Source organism: Podarcis liolepis (genome assembly GCF_965112155.1).
Source record: "Podarcis liolepis genome assembly, chromosome: 4".
NCBI classification, from domain to species: domain Eukaryota; kingdom Metazoa; phylum Chordata; class Lepidosauria; order Squamata; family Lacertidae; genus Podarcis; species Podarcis liolepis.
This window is the reverse complement of record NC_139558.1, coordinates 58,289,455-58,307,695: the sequence shown is the minus strand read 5'-3', so window position 1 is coordinate 58,307,695 and position 18,241 is coordinate 58,289,455. Positions and strand designations below refer to the sequence as shown.

General features: G+C 41.1%; 1 protein-coding gene across 3 annotated transcripts in view; it reads left to right on the top strand.

The window, feature by feature from the left end:
- Positions 1–18,241, top strand: part of NCAM2 (neural cell adhesion molecule 2) — a 198,116-nt gene that overhangs the window by 27,979 nt on the left and 151,896 nt on the right. The window lies entirely within an intron of this gene.

Below are 18,241 nucleotides of genomic sequence, written 5' to 3'. Positions count from 1 at the left end.
GACATGGTTTTGTCATATTTTCCCTGTGTTCAGCCTCTGGCCAGGTAGGTTTTTTCCTGTATACATGTATGCAGTGGAAGGGAAAGGGATTGAGAGAGAAGACAAAACTTGTATGACATCTCATCCCTTGTATCTATGGTGTAGCCTCAGGTCTCAGTAATAGAGTAAAATAATACAGATAGTTCATGGTCTGCATATTTTAATAGCATTGCTCATAGGTTGGATCATCTGTAATTGCCTACTCATGAGTAACACAAGGAAATTACTTCTGTTAACCTAGTTTCATTTTCAGTTATGATGGTGTAAAGATTAGTGACCACCTTCATTCTCTAAAAAAATGAGGTACAGGTGTAACTTCTTGGAATATAGATTTATACAGTGGATGAATAAAAAACCCATTTCTGAGCCCTAATTCATAGTGCACATTATTTTTCTCACACATCTTTAGAATAGTAAATTAGTGATAATGTGAAAAGACCTATCTTAAACACAAGTAACATTTTAAGGGAGCTTGGAAGTAAGGATTTTGTTTGGGATTTCAAACAAAAATTGAATTATCCCTGAATTGCCTGCAGTCATCTCTAGATAAAACAATCTTAAATAATTTTATTTCTCCAAATATACTTCTTAACAAGTCAGATTGCTACCCAATTCCATTTCTCCTCAATTTATAACCCACTCAGAAACATTTTGGGGCACTTGGAAAATTATCCAGGACCTATTCTAACAACACCCCTGGGATGATTTATGCAAAAAGCTGACCAGCTTCTTCACTGGCAGATGTCTTCACAGAAATATACAAGTGATTTGATTGATTGATTGATTGATTGATTGATTGGAGTGGGGCCACAAACATGATTTGAAGTTCCAAGGGTATCTTTGTTGGGAAAATGTAAGACATGGCTGTATAAAATTAACAGTTCCTGAAATCCATTTGATTGATGTAATAAAAGTAAGCTTATAATGAAAAAGTCTTAACCAATTTATGGCCTTACTGAGGCCAGCTTAACTGAAGGAATAAGTGAATTTATATTCCATGGCACCATGAACTACTGAAAGCTCTGTAGTGGAAAAACTAATATATGTTCAATGTTTCCAGAGGAGAAGCTGTATCACACAATATCACACAAACTGAAGTAAAACTCTTACCAAAGATCACTGGGGAAATGGCAAGTTAAGATAAGAGGCAGTGTCTTCTTTAACAGGAGCTAACATTAGATATGCAGCACACAGAATACTGGATGTGGGGAAGAGCACTATGTGTTGCGTCCATTAAATACTTCTATTTTGTTTTCTTTAAAACATTTTTAAATCCTGCCATTCGCCAGAAAATGCCTTAGTCAACAAGAATGCAACCACAGTAAAACTATTAAAAATGGATGGTGTAGTGCCACAACCCTGATAAGTAAATGTTAAATGGTGCGGGAAGAGGAAATGCCACAGAGTAGAATATATTGCAGACCCTTGAAAGAAATGCAAAATGGAATGTGAAATTGCAAGCAGACGGGGCATGTGTGTCCTAAAACTTCCCTGGTGAGTAGGGACTGCAGAGGATCTTGCATCTTATCCCCAGGGCAGTCAGCCCCATTCACTTGTTGCTGTGGCTCTGATCCTGACTTGAAAGTTGAAGAGGGCTCATAAGTCAAGTGATTAACATCTACAGCCCCTCAACTTTAGTGTTTCTTGTGTGCTTTCTCCAGGTTGCCAATTGCCATTCATCAAGGCAAAGCCATGACTTACGAATACTTTTTGTATTTGTACCTGCACTGCTCTCAGATGTAACTGCACACTCCTTAGTGTCTTAAGCTTAATAAATAAAAGAGGGTATGCTTTAAGGAGGGAGAACTTTAGCCATGCACTAGGTTGTACATACTATGCCGAGTGCCAAGTTCAAGTCTCAGTTATCCGGTTCTATTTGATTTTGAACATTCATTTGCTTGAGGAAATGTCTCTGAATTTAGGTATTATTGCTTTGGAATATAAAGTAGGGATAAGTATGTCTTACTTCTTCAGTGTCTAAAAAACAGAATAAGCACTTGAATTCTTGTATGCTTATAAATAGAAGTAGATTGTTTAGTAAAAGCTATAAACATCTACTCATGCTTTTCCCTTGAAAGCTAAACACATCACCTTTTAAAAAAATTAACAGGCTACAAAGCTGAGAACACTTAAGTATTGTGATGTGATTTAAGGCTGTGCATGAAAGGTCTGCATGGCATGAGTACTAAAATTCTGTTTCATTGAAACGGGTCATAGATTAGATTTTACACGTTTCAGTTTCATGTACTCCAAATGTTGTGCTTCCCACCATTCAGGAACAGTACATATGATGGTAGATGACTACTGTATCAGTTTTTAGCAACAGGCCTCCACACATCCAGCAAGAAAAAGCAACAACCCTGTTTCTCTCCATCGTACTGAGAGAAAGTAAGCCTCAAAAATTTAGTCTGTTAACCTCATAATGGTGTGCACAGAAACAGTCTAGCACACATGGGACATCTTTATCTCTGAAAAGAGTTGCCTGGTCCATTTCCTAGGACAGGGGTAGGAAACCTTTTTATTCTCTCATGGGTAATCTGTCAGATGCTGCATACCAATGGGCAATGGGGCCAGAGGCAAAGGGACAGAATGCAAAAGGGGTGAAATCAGAGCCAAAGGTTGCTGCCCTTTCTTCTACTACTACTACTTCTTCACCATTTTCTCTTTGCCACCTGTGCCCTAATGGAACTACTGTAGACAAAGGGTATTACTGCTTCTCAACATCAGAAATTCACTTTATATCACCCTCTTCAGATGTGTATTTGCAACTACTGCTTTCAAAAGCATTTACTATGCTTTTATATTCAGAACCTTGCTTTGCTTTCTGTACTGTGGCTGCTTAATTTGGCCATTAATCTTTGGTGTCAATATTTCTTTGAAAACTGAAATATACTATAGTTACTGAATTTTCCTTTTTTTTTTTTTAATCAGGGGAGTAATTTTTATAAGAGGTTGTTTAAGCATGACCTCTTCTGCCTGAATCTATGAGTCTGTCATAAATCAAACCACAATTTTGTGTGTGTGTGTGTGTGTGTGTATTCATCATATATCTAAATCTAATTTCAAAAATGATCCTTCATACAGGTATTTATGATTACTCATTTGACGTTTCAGTAGCTCTCCCTAAAGGGGCAAATCAACATGAACCAGTGGCACATATTAGTAAAGTAAAATTGCTTCTGAAGCTGCTACTGTACATAACAAGATGTTACTGTACAATAGTTTGCCACCTGAACCCACTGACCTACATTTTTTTTTTAAGTGTGGGAGCAAAAATGTCAGGAAGGAGCAAACAAGACCATTATCTCTATGCTTGGCTCCATAAGATTTGACCTTTGACCTTTTATATTGTTCTACATTCTGATGTAAGACATAGGAGAAAAATGTAACAAATTGGGAATGATTTCTTTTAAATAATTTATCATTAAAATACAGTACCATTACACGAAAATAATGGCATCCAAACTTTTAAAATTGTTATTTTTTAGTATTATTGCTTCTTGCTTCATACCCGCATGAGAACATACCTGAGATGAGCAAATATATTTTTATGACATAATCATCAGAAGGTTATGCAAAATATTTGTATAAAATTATTTTAAAATTACATTTCCACTACATCAAATATAAGGCTGGAGACTTGAGGGAAATTTTAGAAGTTAGTAGGAATTTGAGCAGTTAATTGATGGGTTGAAATGTTACAGTGCCTGCTGTGGCTGTAGAGATCAATATAGGAGATAGATGTTTTATTGCAGCTGGGAGAGATGAAGGCATTTAGTTGTGCTACTGCAGTTGCACAATGGCGTTTCTTCTCTCTGCACTCCTCTGCATTCCTCCTCTGGTCACTGCTATGGATGCATGACCTGACTGTCATCAGCAAGTGATTGGATGTTAGCATCACATTCTCCCGTACCTTTCTGGAGAGTTGAGATACTGCTATAGCTGTCTTGCTGATATGTTTGTCCAGCTCAGTATCAGTAGAGAGGTCACTGTATGTGGTGGAGCCCAGGTAGACAAAATTGTCTAAAACCTCAAGTATGTGGTCATCAATGCTGCAAAATAAACCTATCTAGACTTACAAAGAATATCCAAGGTCAGAGAACTTTGTGCTGAAGACAGACATTCAAAAGTAGGGATAAGGAACCTTTGGTTTTCCAGATGTTGTTGGACCCCAACTCCCAACAGTCCCAGCCAGCATGGTCAGGGTGATCGGAGATGTAGTCAAAAACATTGAGAGTGCGAGTTTTAGGAAGGCTGGGTTATCCAGACTTCTACTTTGGTTTCCTTATATTTGTGCTGTTAATTCTGTTTTGCTTGGCAAACATCCAAATCAGGCATTGATAATACTTGTGGTTTCTCCTAGTCCAAGAGTAGATTTCTCTAGGTCCAACTGTAGCTTGCGTTTTTACATATTTTTTTGTATAGGAGGGAGAGAAATCAATTACTTGTCATTCCTATTCTCATGCCTCTTGTCACATTATAATATATAATTAATAAGAACTAACCTGCCTCCTGTTTGGTGTGATGTGTATCATATGAAGTTGTATATGCATCAGTTTCCTACTTTTGGATATTACATAATAATAATGCAACATTTTATTTTTCCCTTCTCCCTACCCAAAGCTATCCTTTCGGTGAACCAGTCAGACTAGTTTAGGAAAGAATGTGAGCCTGCAAAATAGTCATTTTTCATGAATTTTTCATTTCTTCATGAAGAGGGAATTACTGAATAAGTCAAAAAGTAGTTTTCTCCCTGCTGTTTTATGTTTCATTATGACATTGCAATGCTTCCTTTTCCTATCTTGAAATACTCTAGCTGTGAAATCTAAAGTAAAATTAGCATGCCTGAAATTGTGCTTGTCTGTTAAAGAGCGTGTCTCTTGTGTGATTCACAAGATAACTTTGCAAGAATCCCAGACAGAAAAACAACACTCATTGGTGCTTTGCTAGAATGTGTTTTGAAATACACACTTAATCAATAAAGAAATTTAGAATTGTTATTTTAAACATACTATGAATGTGTAAATCTTTTAATAAGTTCATTACTAGTATAGATTCAGTATGAAGTATTGAAGCAAATAACCAAGACTGAATTCTTGCCAGCCTTTTAACGGTAATGATTGGCTGTAGATAACCTGACTCCATCCTGCATTTGCTAAAATTATTGGGCTGAATCCAGGCATGCTCTTCCATAAATAGTAAGAGCTTCTTCCATTTGTGGAACAGACTTCTATCCAGTGGAGAACCTCATGATTTGATGGCTAAATAACGAGGAAGATGCAGAGGTTGAACTGAACTAGGATCACAAGGCTGAAACACAACTATTCCCATTCCTGTACATCCATGAAAAGTGTATGAATTAAAGACCAGATTGACATAGTTAACAACACAGCAGACCATCCACTGACACCACCCATTTATTCAGTACAGAGTAGATGGAGAAAACCCCAAAACAAGGTAGATTACCCCAAAATGCCTGCTTGTCCCCTAAGCCAGAGGTTTTCAACCTTTGTAGGTTCACGGCTCCCTTGACCAACTACATTCTTTCTACGGCACCCCTGGAGGACTCAGGAACCCAGCTCTGTCACCCCTTGCCTGCAGAGCTAGCACCCTCTCACCTCTTTTCGAACACGGTCCCTTGTGGAGTGTTCCCTCAGCTTCCTCTCCTCTCCCCTCTCCTTGGGAGTCATCTGGGTCGCCGCAGCTGCTGCCCCTGGTCTCTGAGCTGCCCCCATGCCCCAAAGAGAGATGCCTCCTCACACTGCCCCACAGGGGCCTGGGAAGCACCCCCTGGCCAGATCCAGAGGCACCATTCACCTGGGAAGCTTGTTGTTGTTGTTTAGTCGTGTCCGAGGCTAATGCATCAAACAGCTGTGCAAGCCTTTGGGAGGCAGAGCCACAAGAGGGTATCAGAGGAAGTGAGGGAAGGAAGGAAAGAGGAACAGAGGCCATTGTTGCCTGTGGAACCTCTGATCATCATTCAAGGCACCCCAGGGTGCCACAGCACACTGGTTGAAAACCACTGAAAGTAACCAGGAAGTCACACTGAGACAGGGAGGAAGAGCAGGTACTGGGAAGAAGAGGGCAGGGGAAGGCTGACTAGCCATTAAATAGGGCTTTGACATCACCCGGCCTCCTGTGCCACACAACGCATGTGTGAGGATGCAGAGCATCCCAGGGGAGTGTGCCTCATCAGGTGGCAGGCTGCAAATGTGCCCTGCTGGCTAGCACCAGGGTTGAACGGGTCGTGATGGAGGAGGAAGGGGAGATATGTTTTGCCAGTTCCTCTTCATTGCTAGCCCACAAACTCTCCTCCCATACTGTTCCAGAGGGACCCCCCAACTTTGGAGCAGCTTTTCATGGAACACAGGAGCGGGTAGGAAAGTGCAAAACCCATGCATAGGAAGTCTGGCTCCACTCTATTGTATTACCGTATTTTTCGCCCCATAAGACGCACCGGCCCATAAGACGCACCTAGATTTTAGGGGGGGAAATAAAGGGAAAAAAATTATTTCCCCCCCAGGTGCGCTGCGCTAATCCAGAAGCTTGGGGCAAGCTGAGGTCAGCGCGCCCCAAGCTTCTGCGTGCCGGCAAGCAGTCCGCTGCCGCCCCAAGCCTCCCGCACCCGGCAGGAGGTCCCGCCGGGTGCGCAAGGCTTGGGGCGGCAGCGGACTGCTTGCGCGCACCTAGAAGCTTGGGGCGTGCTGAGCTCAGCACGCCCCAAGCTTCTGCATGCCGGCAAGCAGTCCGCTGCCGCCCCAAGCCTCCCGCACCCGGCAGGAGGTCCCGCTGGGTGCGCAAAGCTTGGGGCGGCAGCGGACTGCTTGCGCGCACCTAGAAGCTTGGGGCGTGCTGAGCTCAGCACGCCCCAAGCTTCTACATGCCGGCAAGCAGTCCGCTGCCGCCCCAAGCCTCCCGCACCCGGCAGGAGGTCCCGCTGGGTGCGCAAGGCTTGGGGCGGCAGCGGACTGCTTGCGCGCACCTAGAAGCTTGGGGCGTGCTGAGCTCAGCACGCCCCAAGCTTCTGCATGCCGGCAAGCAGTCCGCTGCCGCCCCAAGCCTCCCGCACCCGGCAGGAGGTCCCGCTGGGTGCGCAAGGCTTGGGGCGGCAGCGGACTGCTTGCGCGCACCTAGAAGCTTGGTGCGTGCTGAGCTCAGCACGCCCCAAGCTTCTGCATGCCGGCAAGCAGTCCGCTGCCGCCCCAAGCCTCGTGCACCCGGTGGGACCTCCTGCCGGGTGCGCGAGGCTTGCAGACACTCGCCCGAAGCAGGGGGAGCCCTCCAGAGGGCTCCCCGTGCTTCGGGCGACAGGCTGCCGCCCCAAGCCTCGCGCACCCGGTGGGACCTCCTGCCGGGCGCGCGAGGCTTGCAGGCATTCGCCCCATAAGACGCACCCCGATTTCCCCTTCATTTTTGGAGGGGAAAAAGTGCGTCTTATGGGGCGAAAAATACGGTATATATGGCCGTTCCTCCACCAACTCAAATAACTGTCATCAGACAGTTGCCATTACAACAAAGTGTAGCAGAGTGAACAGAAGCAGGACCACTCTATCTGCTCAGCTAAAAGTCAGCAACATTTATTTATTTGTTTATAAGAATATTTATAAAGTGCCCACTCATATAACATAACAAGGTATATAGCAACATGTACAAATACAGCAAAACATAATATATGTAATAAATAAATAAATATCAAAATAATCATAAACATGACTTGCATATTTTGAAGGGGAAAAAATGTAGGCAATTATATAGACCTGTCAACATAAAATGGTATTTAATACACATCTGAAATTAGCAGCAGAATGCCTGACTCATCTCTGCGGATCTTCCTGAAATGTTTTCCAAAACTGTTCTTTGTTGCAAGCACTTTGTGACCAAAGATTAGCTTCCCAGTTTGCCTTTTTCCTTCTCTGTCATAGTGCCTATTCCTTTTGTGTTACAACTTTTAGATTTTAACTGTAAGGAAAGGAAATGTCTTATTATTGACATTTTTTAAGCCTCTGGGAGCCTTTTTGGTGTTCAAATAAATAAATGAAACTGAAATCTTTATATCCAGTGTAACAGTATAACTCTATTTTGACAAAATTGGTTAAATCTGAACTGGTTAAATATTGGTTACATAAGACAATTGTTGTTGAACTTAATGAGACCTCACCAGCGCATGCCCATAAATAAGCTAAATTGTGCTGTTGAATTAAGTTGTAGTACTTAGAATGAAATGTCCATTAGGTTAAAATTCTGTATGTTTCTATACCGATTATGGTTTAGATTGTAAACAAGCATTGTTTCTTATTCAGATTTATTAATATACCTTAAAATACACCAACTGCCTTTAATTGGAAATAAAAACAGCAAATATAAGGGAGAGCACTGAATGTTTAGTGCAAATATAATAAGTCATTACCTAGGAAATTAAATTTATTGGATCAATTGAATTGAATTAGTAAAGTTTCCAGTCTTGCAGGCTCCATACATTAGCTTTTGAAGGCATTTTTGACATTTTTTACTCCATGCAAAGATGAATATTTATTTCTGTGTCCATCAACCACTAAGTGCTACACAACTGATACAACAGAAGACCTTCTACCACAAGCTTGCAGTTAATTGGATTTTGCTTCAGAAAATAAGCTTCAGTTTCCAATCAGTACTGAATGATGATTGTAGGCAAATGCGTTCCAGCTTTTTCGCACCTTTGCCTACCATCCAAGATCCATTGCTGTATACTCTCCACAATTATACCTTATTGCATTGATGATCTGTCAGTCTCACAGTTTAACATTAATTTTCTAGTCTGCTTCTGCCTTCTCAGATTTCCCCCCTTCTCAATTTATTGTCAGCTACCCATAAATGTCCTGCTAATCTGAGTGCAAAACAAACCACACCAAGAAAAATCCTTACTATGCAGTCCTGTGCTCAGGAACAAGTTATACTGAGTACAGCAGAGCTTGTTCCTATGTAAGCAGGTATAGAATTGCAGCCTTCTTTCATTCTCAAATTCTAGCAATGTGATACAGTTTAAAGTACAGCTATTTCTTTAGCTTCATCAAAAGTTTACTAAGACAGCATTGGGTATCAGAAAAGAACAAATATATTTACAGGCATAAGTAACTGCACTAGGAAAATAGCTGAAAATTGTCTAATTTCTCACTTTGCCTAAAAGGAGGAAAAGATTTCTGTGTAACTGAAATTGCATATTTTTCAGACAATGGGTCCAACAAAAGCATTCCTATGCCTACTTTGAATGAAAGCTGTTATTTATCTCAGTACACTTAAGAGTCATAATATTGTAGTGCTTTTCCCAGTAATGAATTCGAAAGAAAAGTTTGCAAAGGCAATCTCATACTCTATTTATTCATGTAAAAGGCATTACAGTGCAGACATGAGAAGATTACATTTCTGTAGCTTCAGTCCCCATGGGATTTGGTGGCACATTAGCTGTTCTCCATCATCAAATACTTCAGTGAGCAGAATGAAATCAGGTGTCACTCTGATGTGATTTGGCATTTTCATAAAGGATTTGTTTGTTTTCCTTTCTAAATTGGATTGTGTCACTTTATAGGTTAAACCAGAGTGGTAATAATAACTTCTCACTATACAGCAGATATGAGAAAATTGTGTTTTGTTTCTTTTTCTTTCTTTTAAAAAACCTCTCTTTTCTCTAGAGCCCAATTGTTTATTTGTTCCTAGGACCTACTGGGTTTCACATTATTGTGTGATACCTGTATACATCCTTCAGCTAACAGATGATTGATTCACTATGTTTGGGGAAAGGTGGGGAGACGGGCCTTCATTTTGGAAGAATCCATGAAGTTTATTCAGAAAGAAGTCTCCTTTGCTAGATTAACTCTTTCTTTTTAAAAAATAATTATAGGTGGGGAAACCCACACATTTTATTGAGATTACTGTATATTACAATTAGTCTTGCTTCAGTATATGATTGATTTACTTCTTTGTTATTTGGGGGGTTTATAGCTGCCCTTCACCCCAAAGCTTTTGAACTATTCTAATGGGGGAAAAGAGCAAAAGGAAGGCGTGTCAGTGACAGATTGGAAGAGGTTTTGGATCTAGTAAATGCGAAGTCTGGCCATTCCCTTAACACTCCTATCCTCATCCCTCACTACAGCCCTTTGGACAGGGGGAAAGTATGCTCTGAGGCTAGCATATTTTTTCTTTTCAGCCATTCCATCACCTTCTGGATAGCTAAGTTGGTTAGAGCATGGTGATGATAACACCAAGGTTGCAGCTTTGATCCCCATATGGGACAGCTGCAGTTGGAGTAAATGAGCCTTGTGGTCCTTTACAACTCTGCAGTTCTATGATTCTTCCCTGTCCTGGTCTAGGCAAGACTGTCTGGGTTTGGGATTTGGCAGCTTTACTCTATCTCTCTCTTTCTCTCTTTCTCTCCAAACCTGTTCTAATTGTCACCTGTTGCTATCTCTAACTCCGCGTGGGGTATAAACAACAAATTATTATTATTATTATTATTATTATTATTATTATTATTATTATTATTCCACCACACTCTGCCATTGCCAACCATTATTTTGTTACACAGCTTCTTAGGGTGATTTTCATTACTGTTCTTGAAATAAAGGAGATGCTATAAAATATTTACAGACACACATACAATTTTGGTAATGTGAAGCAGTTGAAATGTGATGAATAATTCTTACCTCATTCACAACTTTCACCATAACCAATTGATCAAAACATTCACATCCATGTTTTCTCACTTATCACTTTTCACATGAATAGCAATCCTCCTTTCTTTTGTATGGATCTGATAAATCATGGTAGACTGAATTTCAAAAATCTTGAGTGTGATATAATTTATACATTTTTTCAAAAAAAGCATTTTATACTGTTGCTTTTATTGTAGCATGCTCTGCTAGAAAATATTTTTTTCCCAGAGGCTTAATTTTTCTTGTCAAAATTGACTAAAGATACTTACCAATTTACATTTAAATCACATATTGATAAATCCCCTTGAAGAGCAAGTTTGATGTTTGTGACTATCTGCTATCATTTATAATGCAGCACAATTATTAGACACTACGTTTCACTGCATGCAAAATGGAAACAAGCTGATCAGCATGACAAAAACAATACAGCTATTCAGATATGCTTGTGTCATAACGAGGGCTGGCTGCGCTATGTACCAAAGGAACCCAAATTTATTCCAAGTAAGCTCAAAGTATTGTGTTTTAGAATGAATTATGTATATCAAGTACATTTGCATGGTGTTACTCACTTTGCAAATATATTCTTTCTCCATTACAAGTTCAGAAATTTAGAACAGCTGAGCTTCATATTTGTATGTGTTCAAGGATTAGAATGACAGAAGATAAAAAGAGCAGGGGAAATGGATGGCAGGGCATTTGGAGATAAGGTTACATAAAAGGGTTGTAGAAGCAGGGCTGCAAGGAATAGTAATTGTTAGGAAGGAACATGGAGCTGTGCATGACTATTAGTCTCTCTCCAGCCCATAATCAATGGTTCTGAGCCTTCCGATAGCACGTCAATACATTCTCACAGCATTGTTTGTGACGTTGGGAAAATCTGTGCTCTGCGATATAATGTATGAAAATGGGAGGTTATAAAAATGTTAGTCATCCTCATCATCAAACCTTTTATTGGCATCACGTACAAACATCCAAAACAAATCAATACAGAATTACCACTTCCCCAGTGGCACAAAACATTTGCTAAAAGAAAGGAGACAGAGCAGTCTATCGTCACAGGAAGAAAAAAAGTTAGTCAATTTCTTAGTAGAAGTTATCGTTTCCTAATGGGCCTAAAACTCAGACAAAATCAACATTAAGCATCTGTTTTTCTGTTCAGCCATGCCAAGCAGCCTTGCACCACGCTGCTGTGTTCAAGAAGCAATGTATGACCTTAAGCCTCTCTGAATCCTGGTGCTATTTCTCAGCAGCAATTTGCATGAAGGAAGTGGTTGAAATAAGTGGTAGCACTTGTGCAAATTGTCATAGGGAAATTGTGTTTGCATTCCAGGTCAGACATTATTTTGTATTCTTTTTGGAGTTCAAAACACTCAAACGTTAACACTGCAAGTGCTGTAATGTGTGCCAGCAGCCACAAGGGGGAGTTTCTGCTTGTTTGTTTTTTTTCCATTTGTCCCTTCTAGAATTCTGGAGGTTCAGTAGAATACAGTTGTTGAGATTGCCCTAAATTAATATTTTTTTTCTGTTACTGAAAAAGACTCTGTATTCCTGAGTTAAAAATATTACAGTATGCCTGGTGCCCATAGTATCGCATGAAAGCTTCACATTGACATTGACCATTATGAACTCATTTTCTAATCTATTGATTTATTGATATTTGTTTGCCCCACACATGGAATGAAGAATTGATAGTAAATGTTTTGGTAGAAAGAAAACTCTCACCAGTCGCGAAACAAATGCAGGCAGGTAAAACCTAGACATTGGCAAATCTCCCTGTCTGCATTTAGGGACAAACCTCCACAGATAAATTCCCTGGCATTACCAGAAAGAAAAAGGCATCTTTCCATAAAGGGAAGCCATGAATGAGTTACCAGCAGCTGCCTCTGCCACCCAGCATTGAAGGTGGCAGTGTGAGGTGCGGGGGCTGCAGACAGTATGGAGAACCAAATAAAATCACCTCTTTTCCTGTTCGACTCATGGTAGCCTCTACTAAATCAAAGATCCTTCCATCAGCAGGACATCTTTGCATACAAACCAGTATTTTATGGTGTTTTTCCTTCCTTTATTTAGTTTCTTTATTCAGCTGGGGATTGATAAAAAACTTTAAGGATAGTGAAATGGTAATTAACATGTATTTGGAAAACATAAACTATAAACTTTATATTAATTTCCTAAGATGCATCTCAAGCTTTTTTATCTATACTGTACACACATCTTGTCAGCATAATCTGTATTATTTTGCTTCAGGTGGTTTCTTCAGAGAATAAATCATCGCAAAGACAAAGATAATACTTGATGATATAGCGCGGTTTATGAAATTTAATATCCTTGTTGGACTAAATCCCTTTTCCAGCATAAATTCCAGTATAAGGACGCTTCAGTAAAATTCAGCTCCTTAGACTTTTATTGATTTTCAAGTATCATCTTGGATTACATTAAATTATGAAATTCAGATTGCTCTAAGGAAAGTAGCATATGGAATTGATTTCCAAGTATGCATTCTAGCTGTTGTTAGTAATTGAATTGGATTGAAGTTGGGGTTATAAATGGTCCAGATGTATAAACAGGTTAATTTTGCCATTATATTTGGTGTGAAGACCTTCAACATTTCTTGTCTAATCTAAGAATTTAAATCAGGGCATGAAAGAAAAAGAGGGAGAAAGAAAGTGTGAAAGGAGAGAATAGAAAAATTGAAGGTGGGCAGTTATAATACCCCTGTATAGGATTCGGCCATCCAGAAATTACACTAAAGGAACAATTCTGAGCATGTTCTGAGTCAGACACAAGTCCCACTGTTCAATTTTCTAGTGTGTGTAGAGTTGACCTCTGTGCATGTTTGATGGCCTCTGTGTTTTATTTCTATTATTCACTCTACCCCTTTAAAAATATTTTGTGCTACCAGTAATGTGTCATTTCTTATCTGTAGAAAGCAGAAGAGATATTGTTTAATGATAATATTATTGTGGGAAGTTTTCTCATGTTTCAGTGTCTAATTTTGCAACAAGAAAATTTACATTACTAATGCAAGTTAAATATAGGTGTTTGGGTTTATACAAAAGGAGCTTAATGGAATTATGACTTGGATAAATCACTCCATTTCACCCTAACTCATATTGTAATTTGAAGCATTTGGTCTGGTGAGCAAAATGAAATAAGCTGTGTCCCTGTAGGCAAAATTCTGTGTAACAAAACCAAGAAAGCAATTATACATCATTATGTGGGCTTGACATTGCTGAGAAATCCCAATACCAAGCTGGTATAGAAATTGAACAGTGGAAGGTGGTAGTCCTCACACCATATCTCTCACACACCCCAATTTAGACCTGAAGAGATTGTACATTTTGGAATCTCATAGAATAGAGTGGAAAAGTGGCTCAATATGAAGTATCTGCCTTTTTTCAACTGGTATTTAAAACTGGGTCACCCTTTCTGATTTATGTTATTATCATTATTAATGTTAAAACCTAGACTACTAAACATTAAAATATCTAAGCAGTATACAGTTCAACATAGCACAAAATAAAACACAACATAAAACATGGCATGGAAAAAATCACAATGCAACATCAGTGGTACAGAAGTCCAACTTTAGAAGTCAGAAAAGTGCCAGGCACATTTATGTTGCCCCATCAGGTTCTGGCCTGTTGTCACAGTGGATACTCTAGATAAGTGTTTAGGATCAGCATATTGGTTAAAGAAGTACGAACTCACATCGATTTTAAACATCCCAAAGAAAAATACATTTAGAACCCATTTATGGCTCAAAGCCTTCTAGAGTATGGTATAACTCACTTTGTTCTGGAACTGCTCATACTAACATGTCAACTACCGTATTATTCGCCCTATAAGACGCACTTTCCCCCCTCCAAAAATGAAGGGGAAATGTGTGTGTGTCTTATGGGGCGAATGCAGGCTTTTGCTGAAGCCTGGAGAGTGAGGGGGGTCGGTACGCACCGACCCCTCTCGCTCTCCAGGCTTCAGGAAGCTATCCGCTAGCTGTGGGAGACCCAGCTCTCCCACGGCTAGCGGAGACCTTGCCTGCACCCAGAAGCTTGGGGCGCGCTGAGCTCTGCACGGCCCAAGCTTCGGGATTAGTGCAGCGCTCCGCTAGCCCTGGGAGAGCTGCGTGGCTCTCCCAGGGCTAGCGGACTGCTTGCCGGCACCCAGAAGCTTGGGGCGCGCTGAGCTCCGCACGCCCCAAGCTTCAGGATTAGCGCAAAGGTCCGCTAGCCCTGGGAGAGCCGCGTGGCTCTCCCAGGGCTAGCGGACTGCTTGCCGGCACCCAGAAGCTTGGGGCGCGCTGAGCTCCGCACGCCCCAAGCTTCGGGATTAGCGCAGCGCACCTGGGGGGGGGAATAAAAATTTGTTTCCTTTATTTCCCCCCAAAAAAACTAGGTGCGTCCTATGGGCCGGTGCGTCTTATGGGGCGAAAAATACGGTATACCTTACATGACAACCTTTCAGGTGGGAAGAGATTTGAAAATCTACTGGCACCATGGACAATCTGCCTGAGATTCATGCAAACTACATATTGGATAATTTTTATTTGAGCTGCCTTTGCGAAGGAATGAAACTTCATAGGAAGTGGCACTGTCAAGACAGGCTTTAGACACATACACTGTCAACTGGATTACGTAGCACAGTTGCTCAGTGCAGATGTGGTTGTAGTTATGAATAGTAAACAGAATGTATCACAATATATATTCAGTGGTCCTATATTGCTAAACATCCCTCCCCTGTAGAGGTTCCCAATATGTTCAATATTTTAAATGATGTACAATTCCACTGTCTTTTAAACAATATTTTGGGTGGTTTAATAGCAGAAGTTTCTGCTTTGTCAAATACTTTAAGAAACAATGCTTGCTTTTTAGCAATATATTATAATCTGCCATTAAACAAGTATTAAATAGGTACCAACTCAGCATCCAACTGTTCCTGTAATCCCACTGAACGTCTGGGCATAATACAATTTAGATGCTGTTAAACACACTTCAGGTAATCAGCTCATGAACACTAATCCCAGTTAAATTAACATCCATGTTGTCTGCATTTTTTCTAATTCTATTAATTTGTAGATACTGTGGTGATAGAAACCTGGATGTGAGATGCTGCAGTCATTACATCCAACCAGAGGTAACTAGAGCTGCTGCAAAATCTGGCAAGCAGCCTTAACTCTAGCAAACAGCAGAGGCAGCACCAAAGAGTTGCCCAGAAGAGCCACTGACTCAGTATCAACAAGTGTGTTGTAGCTCCCAATGTTGCAAATCTGCCTCTACACCAGCAGCTATAACCACTATGATAGCCACTACTGTGCTGCTAGCAGAATCATTTGGAGGATTTGTATCCTTTTCAGTTTGATTTCTGATCTGCTTCAGGAATGGAAGCAGCTTTTATCACCTTGGCAGACAATTTCATCTTTGCTTGCAACAGTCAGGTGGAGTGCATCGCTGTTGAATCTTACAGAGCTTAAAGTGGTTCTTGATGCCATCAACAATATTTCTGAGCTACCTGGATGAGTTTGTTAATGGATGTAGCATTTTATGTTGGTTCTGATCATGCCTGGCAGGCAGGTCTAAGTAGGTGATACTGAAAAACTAATCTGCAGCCCATGGCCTTTGAATTCTGGAATTCATTAGGAATCCATCTTGTCACTGTGTTGTTCAGCTGTTACATAAAACTGCTTTGTGAAGTGTAGTGGAAACCCTGAACCAGTGTCTGAGATGTAGGCTAACAAGCTGAAGCTTTACCCAGACAAGATGGAAATCCTGTTAGTAGAAAGGATTCCTGACCCAGGACATGTGTGTGACCTGCCCTGAATGGGATTATATTCCTCTCACAATAGCAAATAAGTAGTTTGGAGTGTTTCTGAACTCAGTTTTGTTCCTGAATAGGCAGGTAGAAGTCATAACTAGCAGCACTTTTTCTCAGCTTCAGCTAGTATGTCCCTTCTCATTCCTGAGGAAAGGCTGGTCTTGCATACTCTGGTTATTTCCAGTCTAGAGCTCTGAGTAGGGCTGCCTGTGAAAAATGTCCAGAAACTGTAACTGGTACAAAATGCAGAAGCTAGCTATTGACCAGATCCCACTAGTTTTAAGTCTCTGCCCCCACCCCAAAATTAAATATGGGTTGGATCCAGGTGAGAGGCAAATTGAAATCAATGGTATTGGTTTGAGCGATTCTATCCTAAGCATGACTAATCCTGGAATCATCCCATTGATCTTGTCAAGATCCTGGGCATTCTATTATTGATGTGGAAGAAAATAATTGACCAAACTGCAGGAGGCAGTGGAAGACAGGAGTGCCTGGCGTGCTCTGGTCCATGGGGTCACAAAGAGTCAGAAACGACTAAACAACACAAGGACCAAGATAGAAGTTTTGTTAAACATATATATGCCACCAAGCAACCACATGTCTAATTCCTCTTCCCCTTCCCCCGCTAATGGAATTTGCCTCATATAATGTCATGATCTATGTTTTCCCTTTCACACTGTCAGAAAACAATGCAGTGGAGTTGGGGTGGAAAAACACAGGACATCATTAGATCTTAAAATAATAATAATAATAATAATAATAATAATAATAATAATAATAATAAACAACTATTATTTATATCCCGCCCTCCCCTGCCGAAGCCAGGCTCAGGGCAGCTAACAACAATAAAACAGTACAAAAGTACAGCATAAACAACATTCTAAAATCATTCATTATAAAATTAATTAATTCAAGCCACTGGCAACCATTGGACCAGAGCTCCATGAAGATTGCTGAGGGAGGGAGTCAGGCTGTGCCCTGGCCAAAGGCCTGGTGGAACAGCTCTGTCTTTCAGGCCCTGCGGAAAGATGTCAAGTCCCGCAGGGCCCTGGTCTCTTGTGACAGAGTGTTCCACCAGATCGGAGCCACAGCCGAAAAAGCCCTGGCTCTAGTTGAGGCCAGCCTAACTTCTCTGTGGCCTGGGACCTTCAAGATGTTTTTATTTGAAGACCGTAAGTTTCTCTGTGGGGCATACCAGGAGAGGCGGTTCCGTGGGTACGAGGGTTCTAGGCCGTATAGGGCTTTAAAGGTTAAAACCAGCACCTTAAACCTGATCCTGTACTCCACCGGGAGCCAGTGCAGCTGGTATAGCACCGGGTGAATGTGATCCCGCAGCGAAGACCTCGTAAGGAGTCTCGCTGCAGCATTCTGCACCCGCTGGAGTTTCTGGGTCAGTTTCAAGGGCAGCCCCACGTAGAGCGAGTTACAATAATCCAGTCTGGAGGTGACCGTCGTGTGGATCACAGTGGCTAGGTCAGGGCGAGAGAGGTAAGGAGCCAACTGCTTAGCTTGGTGGAGATGGAAAAATGCCGCCTTTGTTATAGCTGCAATCTGCGCCTTCATGGAAAGGGAGGTGTCGAAGATTACACCCAAACTCTTAACGGACGGTGCTGGCACTAATTGTGCCCCCGCAAGAGATGGGAGTTGCCCCCCCAATCCCATATCGCCCCGTCCCAGCCACAGGACCTCTGTCTTCGAAGGATTTA